We start from the raw sequence: 16,739 nt of genomic DNA, 5'->3' as shown, positions 1-16,739 counted from the left end.
TCCTTCCTTGTAAGTAACGCGAGAGCTGCGGTCGTGAAGTTGCACAGACTCCCAGAATTCATAGCGATAACTGAATGGCGAAGAGTTATTCTTATCTCATGGTGTGGTTTTGATTACAAAACGGAATATTTAGCACACTTGGAAAATTTCGTGCATTGCTATTCTTCCTGAAGATCTAGGGATATATCGATACACTTATTGCGATGTTGTGTTTTGTCGTACAGGTATCGATTTTAATTAATAGCTTACCTGCACGTTTCTGCAGCGCTTTATTTTGTGCTGTTTAACCCCGGACAGCCAATTGACTCTTCCGCTGCAACAACGTAAAGCTGCTCGGAGCTCCTCAACGTCCCTCTGACTGTTTTACTGGATTCTTTTCATCCATCACAAGTATTTTATTAATCTTTGTTCTTCTTTACTTTTGGTGTATATTTGTTGTATTTCATATTATATTTCACTTGTGGTTTTATCCTTAACATGGCGTCGACAGGCTTGCTCCAAAGACATCTCATTGTATTTGCCAGTGACAGTAACGCTGTCTTATCTTGCGAGAGGAAGTAGCGTAAGTCTGCGCTGCTAACGTTAGCATTAGCAAACCTAGCTGCCTAGCAGTGTTGGTAGTAACGCGTTAGTATAATTCCACTACTTTTTCTGTAAGGAGTAATGTAACTAATTACCATTTCGCAATAAAAAAGCAAAATACTTAAATTTAAATGGACTCTTTACCTTTGTCTTGCATGAAAATATTAAATTTTAATGGCACGTAAAGACAGCACGTTCCCCTAATTTCCTGTTTATGATGTAATGCCATCGGACCTCACCGCGGCACAATGAATGGCTGATATTATAGGTACGGTGATTAGACAGTTGTATTCTCTTTCGCTGTCATAGCTGCAACACTAAAATAATATAACTACCCAAAGAGCATACATGCATTGGTACTATGTCTCCGCGATGCTTGAAAATTCATCGGTATCATCGCTACCGAACATTTGATTCCATTTTCCCCCGATGTCTGCGCCATGTATTTCAACAGCGACGCCATGTTAATGTGATCACTATGCAGCCTTTAGCCTGCTGTTATTTTCCTTTATTAGGTTATTATACAGGGCAGCTCAGGCCGGGGGAGCAGGCGCTGATGCAGCGCGGTGCCGCACCCACCACACGTCGGAACTGCTCGCGATCCCAGCCGGCGACCCACCAGGCAGACACACGCTCCAGTCCCACCCTTATTATAATTACTTTTATATGCGGTTATTGGTAACTAGTAACTTGCACAAGGCTGCTGACTAGTAACGTTACCCGTTGGCTGAATCCGAAATAGTTGTAGTGCTACGATGCTGGATTGTTACAGGGACTGTGATAAATGCAAATGCGGACCCCTTTGTTACGATTGCGTTTAAATCAAACGTTTTTACTCAAATTTCATGCATTTGGTGGTGTGCTCTTTATACTATGCCAAGTTTTCCTAAAAGCAGACTTTTTAAAAATGGCAAAATAGAGCAGCGCATTGAATTGTAATCCCTGTATCTTGAAATGTAGCGTGTTGCCAGACTCTCCGATACAGAGCTCTATGGTCCATACAGAGATTATGAACATGCAGTTTGCTAAATCACCAAGTTACCCTTTGTTAGGTGGTTACGTTTACATGCCTTAACGCAATTAAGATGTTTTCATGTAAACATTAATCAGGGAGCTCATTTATAAATATGACTGAAAAAGATGAGAAGCATTCATACACACACTTATAGGAAGATTTTGGGATTTATAAAGAAAAACGTTTTGTGAAAAAATATTCCTGGGGAACCCAGACCACCTTATTATAGGAAAAATGTGTCCTTTGGCTAAAATGATCATACAGACCCAGTGAACTGAAAAACAGGTGTTTTGTAAAAATAAACGAGATTGAAGGAGATGCAGTTTCGACAGAATCCTGTAGAGTATAGAATCCTGTGTATGCTAGATCGAAGGCTCCAGGAATGTAATTCAGCATTTATAATAAACAATAATAATTCAAATATCTGTGGGTACACGGCATTTGGCTCTGAAATTACACAGTTCTTTAAAATAAAATTGTTTAAATTTGCAAACTGAGTTGTATGCTGTGTTTGAATGTTCAGATATTATTAGATATTTCTACGGTGGCCGAGAGAGCTCAACGCGCTGCAACTTCAGAAAACACATGCAAACATTAAAAAAACCACAACAAATTAAGAAAACGTCTCCATCAGTTTGACAATTGTTGGAGCACGGCGTCTCCACCGGGTCCGTGGATGAGAAGAGATTCACAGCTGACACGGGGAGAAGTTGCAAATCACCGGTTTATTCTCTGACAGATTGCAATCCGGGAGCGTCCGTCTGACATACATTCCGCATGTACAGGAGGAGGCTCTGCCATATGCATCAGCTGTATCCCTTTTAAAGCCCTTTGGGCATCCCCCCCCTTTCTCGGTACCTTCCCTGTACGTGACAACCACATGTGTGATTCTAGCCGGCTCGTAATTGTCCTTCTGGAAGGCTAAAAGATAAGTAGGGGCCGCTGATATTCTCTGTCACCCCCCCTATCTGTTCCGATTAGGTAGCCTTGCCTTGCCGGCGCGCCAGTCAGTTCTCGTTTTGATTAGTTACAGCCTCCTGTGTTTGCTGCGCGTTCGTGAGCCGGTGGTTCCCCATCCAGTGTCCTCTGTTGGGGTCCCTCATGCGGGGGTGGGGCGGCTGTTGTCCTGGTGCTGAAATATATGGAATTGAAATACTGCCCACCTTTTTACAAAAGCAATTTTAATCTCTGATGCTAGGTCTACTAAGCCTGTGCAAATCTGCGTAAATTCCCTAGAACTACTAAGCCTGCGCAGATTTGTGCAGACCTTCAGCTCCATTGTCCTCCTGCTTTTCTTGTGCAAACACACTAATTACATGTGAACCCTGGCACATTTGCATTTATTTACTGCCAGCTGAAATCCATGGCATACTATAATCAAGGGGCTTTTGTTGGCATTTCAATGGTATGGACAGCTGAAAAGCCAGCCAATTAGCACATCCATTTAAATGTGAGGGCAATTGGCACTTTTGCCAGCTTTCCATTGACATGGCAATGATGGCAGTATGACAGACTGTATGCAATTAGGCTGGCTTTTCACAACATATAAATGCTGGAGGAGTGGGCAAAAGGTGTGACGCTCTCCATTATGACTGTGTATGTGAGGGAGTGGCATTTCTGTTTGCATAACTACAGCACAGTGCTGTGCATAAAAGCAGAGCGACCGAGGCGGGAGAATCATTTCTCCTTCGCATTTCTCAAGACGCACATCAGGATGGCCTCCGCATCACTGCCACGCAGGAAGAGCCTCTCAGCGCCTCAGGCTTTGGCCCTGCTGCAGGAAATGGACGCAGCAGACTCTGACGGAGGCCAGTTATCTTTTGCCCGGCAGCTCGCTGATGACTCATCTGAAGAATTGGAAAAGGAGACGGAACAAGAACCCGACATGCCTCCACGGAAGATGCGCCGTGGAACCAGGAAGCCCTGTCCGAGCCAGACGGCAAAAGATGGCACTGTGTGGGTAGAGGGGGACATTGGAAGTGGAACGCCCAGTGCATCAGCACATCGCTCGCGCTTCACTGCGCACACTGGACCCACAGAGTCTGCTAAGGTTTGTCATCGCCATAGTACATATGATATTTACAGTGGTATGAAAAAGTTTGGGCACTGCTGATAATTTTCATGCTTTTCCTTTATGAATCACTGGTTGTTTGGATCAGCAATTTCAGTTAAATATATCATATAGCAGACGAACACAGTTATATTTGAGAAGTGAAATGAAGTTTATAGGATTTACAGAAAGTATGCAATAATTATTTAAACAAAATTAGGCAGGTGCATAAATTTGGGCAGCCTTGTCGTTTCATTGATTTGTTAATTGAATATTTATATGTATTATTTATATAAACCCATTTAGAGTGAGGTTCATGTAAATTTACCATTCTCTATTTGTTTATCTTCTGACAGCGTAAAATTACAAGCGTGCTCCAAAGCTTCCTCTGCCTGTTCGACGTGGGAATGCTGCAGACCATCACAGAGTGTACGATCCATCACGCCCGCAGAACAGAGCCGGACTGGAAGCTGGCAATTAATGAACTGATGGCGTTAATTTCTATTCTGTTTGTGAGAGCAATCATGTGTCCCGTTGGTGACATTGAGGATTGCTGGTCGGAAAACTTTCTGGTGCCAGTAATCAAAGAGACAATGTCCCGAGATAGATTCCTTTCAATTATGCAGCACCTTCGATTTGATGACAAGGACACGCGGGCAGAACGGGTGAAAACAGACAGATTTGCTGCGATCTCTGACATCTGGACACGCTTCACTAAGAACTGTGCTGAGAGATTCACTCCAGGAGAACATATGACCATAGACGAACAGCTGCTCCCGACCAAGGTTCGTTGTCCATTCACACAGTATATCGCATCAAAGCCGGAGAAATTTGGGATCAAGTTTTGGATGGCGACGGATTTGGAAACGAAATACGTCTGCAACGTGTCCCCTTACTTGGGAAAGGACCACAGTCATCAGAAGGGGGACAAGCTGGCAGAGAAAGTGGTCATGAGTCTGATGGAGCCATTTCTGGACGACGGGAGAAATGTCATAACGGACAATTTCTTCACCTCACTGCCGCTGTCACATAGACTGCTTCAGCGCAACACGACTCTGCTGGACACGGTGAATAAAGTTCGGCGTGAACTTCCTCCATCGGTGCGCAAGTATTCAGTACAAGCAGCAACACACAGGTGGCCAGTAGCTGTATTTTACAACATGCTGGACCTGGCGGCGGTGAATGCCTACGTTCTGTACAAGGCATGCACAGGGTGGAAAGGCAAAAGAAGATTGTTTCTGAGTCTTCTAGCCAAGGAACTCCGTTGCCGATTCATGCAGCAAAAGGCAATGGAGACAGAGAGGAACGCTGCTGCAGTGTTTGCTGCTGCTGTGCCAGGACCTGTACGGACAATTCAGTGCCAAGTACAAGAGAGCTGCAACAGAAATCGCAGCAGGTTTACCTGCGTGAAGTGTCACAAATTCACCTGCGCCAAATGCAGGGACGATAGTCACTGGGTCTGCAAACGCTGCAAACACAGACTTTGAAACAGACAGAGATTAACCTGGAACTGAGGGACTGAAATTTATTTATTTATATTTTTTTTTAACATTTTTTTTATGTTTTTTGCTATTTTTACATGAACAGCCAGAGGAGAGAACATGCAAAGCTGGAGAGATCACACAAAGACAAAATTCACTTTTGGTTTTATAATTCAGTAACGGCCAATCAAAATGAAATTATATAATTTCATTCTGTATGTGTACGAGCGTGTTATCAACCATGGACCATGACTTCACTCAGCTTATGACATTTGTGTACAAACATACATTGGAGACTGATGTCTTAGCAAGTTTTCATTCTATTCATTTCATTCTATTAGCAACTTTTTATTCTATTTTAATTTTTTTTATAAATAAAACGGACTTGTGTTTCCATATATTTTGTGAATGTGTGTCTTTCATATTTGCAGGTCAGTCAGTGTGTGGGATATTTTGTATAGATATGGCAGGCTTTTGTGAAGGTTTCCATGTCACACACATAGGTTTGGGCTGCCTTGTATTTGAGCTATGAGTACGAGTAAATAAATGCAAACGTGCCAGGGTTCACAGGTAATTAGTGTGTTTGCACAAGAAAAGCAGGAGGACAATAGAGCTGAAGGCCTGAGCAAATCCGCACAGCCTTAGTAGTTCTAGAGAATTTACGCAGATTTGCGCAGGCTTAGTAGTTCTGGCATCAGAGGTTGAAACTGCTTTTTTAACCCTCTGGGGCCTAGGGGTAGAAAACACACTTTCACTGACTGGGACATGATCACACATTTCTTTAAATATCATAAACTTAAATTCATGGCAAACAAGTTATTTCTTATATATTTGTTTTGCCATTACCGTCATCTTTATTTTAATGTATATTGTAAATATGTCAGATTTTTGTTAAGTTTGAGAAAGTTAATTTGACATCAAATTATAGACATTGCAAAATGCAGTTTGGAACACTTGCAGAAACATTATAAAAGTACATAGTAAGCAATGCTGGCAGTTTGTTTTCATCCCAGATATCTGATCACCAAAGTCTTGGCTACATGAAGATGACTAAATGGTGTAGTTGCAACATTCAGTTGGATAAATAAATAAGAAAAACCGAACTCATGTCACTATTTCTGGCTCCTTTCATTGAATATGTAGCAACTTTCATGTGTATGAATGAGCCATTGTCACCTGGCCACGTCCCCCCCCCCCTTTTATGGCGCTGATGGGGATGTATCTGGATCGCGTTTCACCGTTGCGCTGTTAATCAAATTACCATGCGAATGCGATTTGAATATGCGCTAATGCAGCTATTTAGAATGTGAATAGCGATCTTCGGGTGAGAGCGGTACTACACGCCCCCGATGCAGGTAAAACAAAGTAAGGTGACACGGTTTACTTTTTTGCCGATTTAACCTAATTTTAAAAACTTTAATACTGCCGACAATAGACGTTTTGTATAGAAGACAGATTACGGATTTATCCAGCGTTTTTTTCATGATTCTACATTAAGATTTCAGCGAGATATAAACTGTAATAGACGCAAAAAGTATGCTGCATCGCCGACGAAGCACTGGACCCCAGAGGGTTAAAGAGATGGGCAGTATTTCAATTCCATAAATTCAGCACCAGGACAACCCGCGACCCCCCTGTCCCCGGGCAAAACACCCCCAGCCCCTCTCCCCCCACCCCTCATCACAATGCCCTCCAGCCCCTGGGACAGTCCCATCTCTGGACCACCCAGGCAGACCCCAGCCCCCCCCACCGGGCGACCATGACCAGGGAGGCACGGCCCCACTGCGCGCGGCAGCCACCCCCTCGGGAGCCAGCATGGCACCCCAGCCACCGAGCTTGGTCCCTGGACCTGCCCTCACCAGCGCGGCGGTGCAGACGAGCCCGACGACCCCCCCATCCCACATCCCCCCGCAATAGCCAGGACACCCGGCCCGAGGCCGGAGTGGCGAAGCCCCACTACCCCCAACAACACTATGATGAAATTAATAATTGGGCTCCAAGTGTATTCAAATTCTGTCACTCAATGTTTGGTAGAGGCAGACATTCTCGCCATAGAAATGTGATCTAGCAGAAGATTTTTAAATTGCATTATGGTTAATTTCTCTTTTGACTTCCGGTTCACGAGGATCGGACCTCATTGCAATATTTTACATATTCCTAATCATTACTTTTGCTGGTTCTTTGTGACAGCTTTTTGGTGCCGTTTACATGAACGCGTCCTGCATCAGCACCGAAAACTTAGAGAGAGAGAGAGAGAGAGAGAGAATAAGATTTTTTTACTTATTTTGAGGAATTATAGCCTAATGAAGAAACATCTGTTAAGAGCGCAGCCACGTTGGATTGCGAGAACGTTCACTAGGCTAAAACTAAGTTCGGCGCTTATTGGGGTTTGGAAAGAAACTGCATCTTGCAGTACATTTTAAACAAGGAAATTATTATTGGCGTTTATTGCGTTTTGGAAAAGACCTCTTCATTTATTGTTTGAAATAAAACAGTGTGCTTCAATAATTAAAGTTTGCAATGTTTTGTTTGTTTTCTCCGCTTAGAAAATGCAGTGAAAAAGGATGGCCGCATTGATCGTGCTATAGGAGTCTGCAAGAAGCTGGTGAGCCACTTCTCTCACAGCTGGAAGGCCAGCGATGCCCTGGCAAAAGTCCAGAAGGAACTCAATCTACCATCACATTGTCTCATATCAGAATGCCAAACAAGATGGGGTTCCAGACAGATGATGATCAGCAGGATATTAGAGCAGCAGCAGGCTTTAACTCAGGTCCTGTCTGCAGACAAGAAGCTGCGACATCTAATTCCAACCTGGCAAGATATAGATGTGCTGGAATCTGTAAGCAAGTCACTGGGCCCAATGCTGGATTTCACTGATGTACTTTCAGGGGATGAATACGTCAGTGTCTCCTTTGTAAAGCCAGTTCTTCAGCTCTTCAACACTTCACTACTGGAAATGCGAGAGGAAGACACAGACCTGACCAAGAACATAAAGAAGAAGATGCTGGACTACCTCAATGAGAAATACGAAGATGATGATACTCAGAAGCTGCTAGATATGGCATCTTTTTTGGACCCCCGGTTCAAGATGGACTTCATCAGTGCAGACAAGAAGACCCAAGTTAAGGCCAGAGTGGTATCACAGATGATGGAATGCCAGGAGAAATCAAGCTGCAGCACTGACGTGGAGCCCAACGTTACCAGTGCACCCCAGGCAAAGAAAGCAAAGAAGTCATTGGGAAGCTTCTTTAAACAGAGAGAAACTGAAGCAAAGGGTGTTTCCTCTCTGACCCTAAAGGATGCTTTGGAAGCAGAGTTAAACACTTACCTGCTAACACCTCCAATAGACAAAGAGGAGGATCCACTTGCATGGTGGAAAGTACACAAACTAAGCTTTCCTCATCTCGCCAGACTTGCCCGCAAATACCTGTGTATTCCTGCGACAAGCTCGCCGTCAGAGAGACTTTTCAGTACTAGTGGCAACATCGTCACTTGCCAACGAACCTGTCTCAAGCCTGCAAAGGTTGATAGACTTGTATTCTTAGCTAAAAACCTTGAGTAAGCAAAGCATACAGCATACATAAGCATGCATGATCATGATCATGCTAAAGAATACTCAGTTTAGAGGTTTTATTTCATTTTGTTTAGCCATGATTATGATGATGACCAACACGGTTTTACTTTGGCACTTTGGCTAAGAAAAGTTGACTTAAAAACAAAAGATTGTGAACCAAAATGCTTATAAGTTGTTTTATAAAAAATATATTTATTTTAAGTTATATTGTTGTAAACCAATCAGGGAGGTTGGTGTAAAGCTGCTGTTTTATTTAAAAATGTGTTCTGCTTTTGTGTTTACAGAAATGTTCTAATTTTGGAATAAAATATTAAGTGACCTTTTTGTCACTTGTAATGAAGCTTGCTTATTAGTGAAATTATTAATATGTAATTATTGGTAATTATTGACTTTAGCCTGGATTGATGGCTCTCAATATCGCAATATATATATCGTTTGGAAAAAAATATCGCAATGTAATTTTTTTCCAATATCGTGCAGCCCTAAATCTTATACTGTATCAGCTGTAGGCTGGCATTCTGAGTCATTCCGAATGTGTTTGAGCAGATTTGTGTCCAAAAGTTAGAGTCTGTGTTGAGCAGTAAATCTTTTTCCCATTTGAGGGTCGGGAGGGTGAATGTGATCTCAGACTCACAACCTCACATAAATTCTGGAGAGCAGTTTTTGGGATGGAAGTTTTAGAAAGTCTGTTATTGTCAGTGGCGGCTCTAAGTCTCTTACCCTGATGTTAAATCTAGCCTGAATTATGGATTTAAGTTGAAGACATTCTAAATATTTGTTTTTGTCTATGCCATAAAGTTTGACCATTCTGTCAAATGATATGAAATTACTATCTTGAATATGTTCCATGTGTCTTATTCCAGTTTCGTACCATATTTTAAAGTTTATTGTTTTTTTATTTCGTAAAATATCAGGATTGTTCCAGGTGGTTGTAAAGCTGCATGGGATCAGTACAGATCTTTTTAATTTAAGAAATTCCCACCAGACTGTCAATGATGAGCTAATATTGATGCTCTTAAAGCAGCAATGTTACTTAATGGTGGGGCTGATAAAGTGCAGATCCTGGATTTAGACGTCATTATATAATGTTTGTTCAATGTCCAGCCAGATATGGTCTACCGGATGTTGTTTAATCCATCTTAATATATATTGTTTTCTACTGGCAAGATAATAATTGTAGAAATTTGGAAGCTTGAGGCCACCTAGATTTTTGGCTTTTTGTAATGTTCTTTGACTTATTTATGGTGGCTTAGATTTCCATAAAAATTTAGAAATTATAGAGTCCAATTATTTAAACCAGGCAGAACCATTGAGAATATATAGTTCATTTTTGGTAAAATCATCATTGTAATTGTTGCTACTCTATCCATAAGTGAAATGGGTATATTACTCCACCTAGTGAGATAATCCTCTATTGTTTTAAGTATGGGAGTGTGATTTTACTGTATTAAATCAGACAGCTTGGTGGATATGTTAATGACCAGGTATTTAATGTTCCTATATTTTAGTGGAACCATTGGGTTGAACTGGAAGTCTTTAACTACAGAAAGTACAGTCTATTTATCCCAGTTGATAGAGTGGTCAGAGATGGATGAGAATTCATAGTCAAAAGTCCAGTTCTACAGATTGCCTGTAGTTTTTTTTGTAACTCCCTCTGTAAGGACTGAGATTGGATGGGACGTTCACTGTAAGAATGTGCAGTATGAACATAAGAACTATACAAACGAGAGGAGGCCATTCGGCCCATCGAGCTCGCTTGGGGAGAACTTAACTAATAGCTCAGAGTTGTTAAAACCTTATCTAGCTCTGATTTAAAGGAACCCAAGGATTCAGCTTGCACTACGTTATCAGGAAGACTATTCCATACTCTGACTACACGCTGTGTAAAAAAGTGCTTCCTTAAATCCAGTTTGAAAAGTTCTCCCGCTAATTTCCACCTATGGCCACGAGTTCTTGTACTTTACACACACTGTAACTTCCTCTGTAAGGACTGGGATTGGATGGGACATTCACTGTAAGAATGTGCAGTATGTACTTTGCACACACTGTAACTTCCTCTGTAAGGACTGGGATTGGATGGGACGTTCACTGTAAGAATATGCAGTATGTACTTTGCACACACTGTAGCTTCCTCTGAAAGGACTGAGATTGGATGGGACGTTCACTGTAAGAATATGCAGTATGTACTTTGCACACACTGTAGTTTCCTCTGTAAGGACTGAGATTGGATGGGATGTTCACTGTAATAATGTGCATTATGTACTTTGCACACTCTGTAGCTTTAAAAATCTTTCCATACTATTGTGTTTGGGGAGCCTTTGCTTCTGAATACACCAATAATATTTTCAAATATCCCATGTACTCTTCTTCTTGTTTGTGATGTAAAGACTTATTTGTTTCGTCATATAGCCTAGCAGGCTCGCTTTATGTTAATACCAGAAAACTAATATTTCATCTCTCATATGTTGCATGTATTTTACAATGGATTGAAAGCAAAGGGCTTGTAATTGTGTTTTATCTTTATTTTATATTTTTACAAAGTTTTAAAAGAAATTGAATGAAACTTCAAAGAGAATAATCCACACTTCATTGATCCCTGTGGGGAAATTGGGTTTATACCTTCCTCAACTTGCTCTTTTTTGTAGAGTAAGCTGTCTGCAAAGACAGCCACCTGTAATGACACCCAGGGAGCTGGGAGTTAAGGACCTTGCTCAAGGACCCACAGACAGGCTGAGGTTGAACCAGCAACCTTCTGATTATGGGCACACAGGCTTAGCCCACTGAACCACATACTGCTTGGGTGTTAGTTAGGTCTGGATGTAGTGGGCTGGCACAGGCTAGGCTGAAGGATGTTTGGCTGGACTGTGAAACTACAGGAGCAGATGCGGACAAGACAGGAACGACAGGAGTAGGGACCACAGGTACATGAGGGATCTGCAAAGGGCCCCTGGGCTCAGGCGAGGCTGCTGGTTGTGGGTCTAGGGGATCACTGAGAGAGTCGGTGCCCTCGACAACATGTCTGAGTCACGGCAACTTGACCAGACCATCACTGACAGAGGCCCACTCAGCGACCTCTCCGGGACTGGAAAAGACAATGAGGCCAGGGCTGGAACCTGTAGCCAGGCAACTGTGGATGCTGGATTGGTGCAGGTATTACCGGAGTTGGACCTCGAATGATGCTTTGTTGAGGTGTTTGCTATAGCTGTAAGGTATGCTTGTGGTGATGCTAGATCCAATGTTGTAAATTGTAACCAAAGTAAATCACTCAGCTGATACTTCATTTTAATTCTAGTATCACACGAAACCGGAAAACCAATACAGCCTCTCCCCAGGTTACGACGGGGTTAAGTTCCGACACACCTGTTATAAGGCGAAAATGCATTTTAATACAGTATACCTAACATAACAAACAACATGGCCTAGCCTATGCTAAGAACACTTACAGTACATTAGCCTGGGGCACATTTACACAACACAAAACCTATTTTATAACACACTGTTGAATATCTCATGTAATTTACTGAATAATGTACTGAAAGTGAAAAACATTCACCCATCGTAAAGTCGAAATATGGTAACACGAACAATCATAACCCAGGGAGCATCTGTACACCCAGATGACACATCAAACACAATTATTTTCAAGACTCATGATTACTCCCCTACACATTGTTATATCCGTAACTGTTTTGGATTATCAGGACAGAAATTACAACTTGGACTCCAACCCAACAATGTTTTACTGGAGAATGTTACATAGCAGCCTGACAGCACAATACAACGGTGCATGCCCATGACCCATAATTACCTTGGTGTTCCTCACTACGGAAGCCACACTAGCCCAAAATACACAACACACATCTGCAGTCATCTTCAGCCATAGGGGCTGTTGACCCCGACAAATTAATTCCTCACAAAGAGATAAAACTAGAGTGGGTCACGGTTTAGAAAATGAAGACTGCCTTGTAGCCAGGTCAGGGTGTGGAGGTACCATTCCCACATAGCATTTCTGCCTCCTTGGGGATGTGCTAAGCTCATACAGCTGTTCTTCAAGTAGCATATTGCTGGCCCTGGATAAGCTTGTGAGAGTAAGGTGCATGATCAATGTTTAATGGGAAATCCAACTTTTGCTCCCTCTTCATAATTACTGGTTTTGAATCAAAATTGTTTATGTTCAGCTTTTTGATTATATACAGTATGTAGTCAAAAATTGCATTTACAAATCTCTAGATCCAAATCATCAGAATAATGTCTTTCTAGATCCTATTCCATCATATGAATTTTCCTTTCCAGCCTTTGTATCTGATCATCATTTTCTTTTCTTCTTTTGGATGATTGTACAATGGATTTCCCTCTTATACATGCCTTTGATGCTTCCCAGACTGATAATATTTTATGTGACATCCCAATGTTAAGTTAAGCTCAGGTCCTCTGCCAACAAAGTTCCAAATGCCTTATCTTGTAATAAGATAGCGTTCATTCGCCACCTTCCTCTCTTCCCTGATTAAGTCAGTGTTAAGTTCCAGCAGGGTCTGATCAGATGAAATAACTGGGCCAATTTTACTATTTGTTAATCTATCAACAGTCAAGTTTCAGTTAAAAAATAAATATGTCCTAGAATAGGATCAACTATATCAAAGGTATGTTCTCGGTCACATGGATTCACCAAGCGCCAAAAACCCACTAATCCAATGTTCTCTATGAATTCATGAATTGCAGTTCTATCTCTAGGGCTTGATGACACTTAAAATGTACTTTTATCAAAACCTGTGTCTATTCCTTGCTTAAAATCCCCTCGCTACATTGCCCAATAATTTATTGGCTTTGTTAATAAAACATTGATCTTTCTTTTTTGGTGCACATACTGTATATTGCACAACATTACTGTAACACAGTTCATAAGGGCTTCATCACAAATAATCCTCCGAAGATTGTCTTTGAATTCCTTAAGCTTAACAAATGTAATTTTTGTTAACTATATTAAATACACTGTTTTGTTTATTTGCAAATGATGAATGAAAAGCTTGGCCTACTGTCACATCAATGGGGGCAGAGCCAGACTGGTGCAGCCTGTCAGGAGACAATTAACCTCCTTTTAAAAGGAGAACAAGCCCAAACTACCCTGCGAAGTATTGCGCTGATGATTCCAAGCCTTACTGAGCAACTCTCCTGTCTTCCGTCTACCCGATCGCCCGTACCCTGCCTGTCAACCCGATATTTGTTCCTTACCTCTTTACCTTCCTTCCACAGCCCAGATCCCGTACCTGACCTGCCTGTCCCGCCGAATCCGGCTTCTCCCGTCCGCCCTTACCTGTGTATTCCCGTCTTGTGTTTCATCGTCGGACTGATCTTCCCGGTGACGACTTCTTCTTCTAGACAACGACTACGAGTATCGCACGCCGCTTCCCCACTTACCAGCAAGCTCCCTCGGTGCAGGGGCTTTGCCCCATCCCTCGTTCGCTCTCGGAGCGTCTGGGCTGAAGATCCTTGGTGTCCTGTCATCACCACTAGCTGCTTTCCCTGTGTAACCTTCATTACCCGACCATTCCCCTGCATTCCTGGAATCTTGTCTCTTTCCCTGATCTACCGTGACACCTACTCAGTCACATTTAAATTTATCTTGTGGTAGAGCAACATCTACCTGTTGCTGGTTAAGTTACTGCAAAATCTTTTCTCTTTTGTTTGATATTCCATGTAATAAATTTAACATACCTATGCATATTCAAGTAATAAATCAAATTACATGCATCGTGTAAAGCTGAATATGTTTATGTGACTGAAAATCCTTAGAAACATGCAGAATAAACCATGCAGTTACATGACTGTAACATATTAACAGTATGAAACAGTACTTTACTATTCTACTGATGATCTTCATCCACACAGACGTTCTTCTATTGTATATTGTTACTACATTTTATTACAAAAAAGCACTACAAAACCACAGTCCTACCTTCTGTACTCACAATGAAATGTAAGAGATTAAGCTAAAATTAAGATGTATGAGGGAATATAAAGGTTTTTGAGATTTAACTAAATAGAGATGTGTATTGTGAACATATACTGTATAATCAACTTTGTAATATGTCGACATCAATAAATATATAAGGGGAAGTTGCTTCTTGGTGATTTGGTGACAAGATAAGGCTCCTTCTTGGTGAATCATGATCTCTGTATTTTCCTCTTTTCAGTCATATTTGCTATGAACAGATAGGGGGTTAAAGGTCACCTGAAGGACACGGATGAAGTAACACATTAACATTACTGTTAAAATCATGATGTCTCACCAAAATCAATTTCCCTCTTAAAACAGCTATTATTTTTATTCATAAATGGAATACAGTACGGATTTTATTGAAATATTGTTGTTTCAGACCTAAAACTGGCAGTATCATCAAATCAATCTCAGCATCAGCTTCAGAGACAAACTGCTTTACACTTACTGTTTTGTCAGTGTGATCATGAGTGCATGACACCTAGAGAACAGTGCAGGTCTAGTTATCTCACCTATTTGTGTTGGATCACTAAAGAGCTGTAGGTCACTTCATCTCCAGAGTCATTAAGCTGCCGTTCTTTTGACTGTAACGAGCAGAACAGAAGGACGCTGCTGTGATACATAATTTCCACAAATACTGTAAGTCATATGAAGGACAAATGAAATTGTACTTACATTCTTTGCCTTGCTTTGCTTTGCCTTGATGACAACAGTGCTGTATGTAACTTCATTATCATGGTGTGTATCCATCTTGGCAAAAATATTCAGTCACAGTTCAGAAAACAATACTGTTACAGCCATTGTCATTTACAGCCTTCTTCAGTAATGCTAATGAGTAAAACTGACCAGCAAACAAAAAGATGGTGAGTATAATATCAGATCAGAAGTGATGGCAGTAAAAATTAAATAAAATAAACTATATTTGAAAAAATAGTTGACTATTTTATAAACTATATTATTGTATATTATTGTAATTAAAATTGATTTACTTTATTGTAATTACGTTGGCTTTGGCAAAATGGCCATTTGGCAAAATGGCTTTGTTGACATCCATGTATCACAGTGAGATGTTAACTTACTCTGTTGCTTTTTATTGTTCTTCTCTCTGTAATAAAGTTAATAGAATCATTCCACACAAATTCATACCAATTTCTGTGTCTATTGCGGCTGATATTTCTGGTGGATAATGGGTTGGATTAAAATCCATAATGTGGATCTGCATCATCTCTATCTGATTAATAAGATAAAGTAATGCCCAAGATATGGCTGATGTAAAATCAATGAATAGACTCTTGGGTGGAGATATTTTTATCACTGTAGCCTAAAAAACATCATCATATGTTGAAGAACTGATTTCCATTCCTGGCTGTTGTGTTAATGTGTGTGTGGAGTTTGCATAGTTTACTGCTCCAGGCTTTCAATGACACTGTACTGGGTAAGAAGTATAAAATATGGATGGAAATACTTACTCCGCATTTGCCACAGCTTCCAGGTTCCCATCACAACAAGCAGAAGAACCAGTAGAAATCCGCATGATGGTAGGAGTATTTTCAGCAGAAACACACTGTACAAAAGCTCAGTGGTGGGTTATTAGCTTCACAGGCTAACAGAGTCTTCTATAAATATGTCAATATTTGGAGAACATTTAAAATGAAATGTCTTTAAAATTACTGTTATTTATTTGGAGTTGCCCTGGGTGAGAGGTGTTGGGCTGGTGTGAGTCAGCTCATAAGCCACCAGTTCGGTGCCATTACATTGGAGTTTACCCCAGTGTTCAAGAGGGTCTCCTCCCTTCAACTCTGGGTCGGGGGACAGGCTCTGACTGTGGTCTGTGTCTATGCTTTGAACAATAGTTCAGAATGTCCGGCCATCTTGGAGACTTTGGATGGGGAGCTGGAAGGCACCCCCTCTGGGGACTCTACTGTTTGACTGGGGGACTTTAACACTGACATAGGTAATGACAGTGAAAGCTGGAAGGGTGTAACTGGGAGGAACAGCCTGCCTGATGTTCATCACAACGGTGCTTCGTTATTGTAGTTTTG

General features: G+C 41.3%; 1 long non-coding RNA gene across 1 annotated transcript; it reads right to left on the bottom strand.

Annotated features, from left to right (window-relative positions):
- Positions 1 to 15,209: 15,209 nt before the first annotated feature.
- On the bottom strand, positions 15,210 to 16,206 carry LOC140582707 (uncharacterized). Its single transcript, XR_011985524.1, has 4 exons — positions 16,167 to 16,206; positions 15,777 to 15,802; positions 15,373 to 15,447; positions 15,210 to 15,281 (listed from the first exon to the last, which is right to left on the bottom strand). It is a non-coding gene; the product is annotated as an uncharacterized lncRNA (long non-coding RNA).
- Positions 16,207 to 16,739: the final 533 nt, after the last annotated feature.

The sequence above is a fragment of the Paramormyrops kingsleyae genome, chromosome 25 (assembly GCF_048594095.1).
Source record: "Paramormyrops kingsleyae isolate MSU_618 chromosome 25, PKINGS_0.4, whole genome shotgun sequence".
In the NCBI taxonomy this organism is placed as follows: domain Eukaryota; kingdom Metazoa; phylum Chordata; class Actinopteri; order Osteoglossiformes; family Mormyridae; genus Paramormyrops; species Paramormyrops kingsleyae.
The sequence above is the reverse complement of the archived record's forward strand: the minus strand, read 5'-3'. Positions and strand labels throughout refer to the sequence as shown.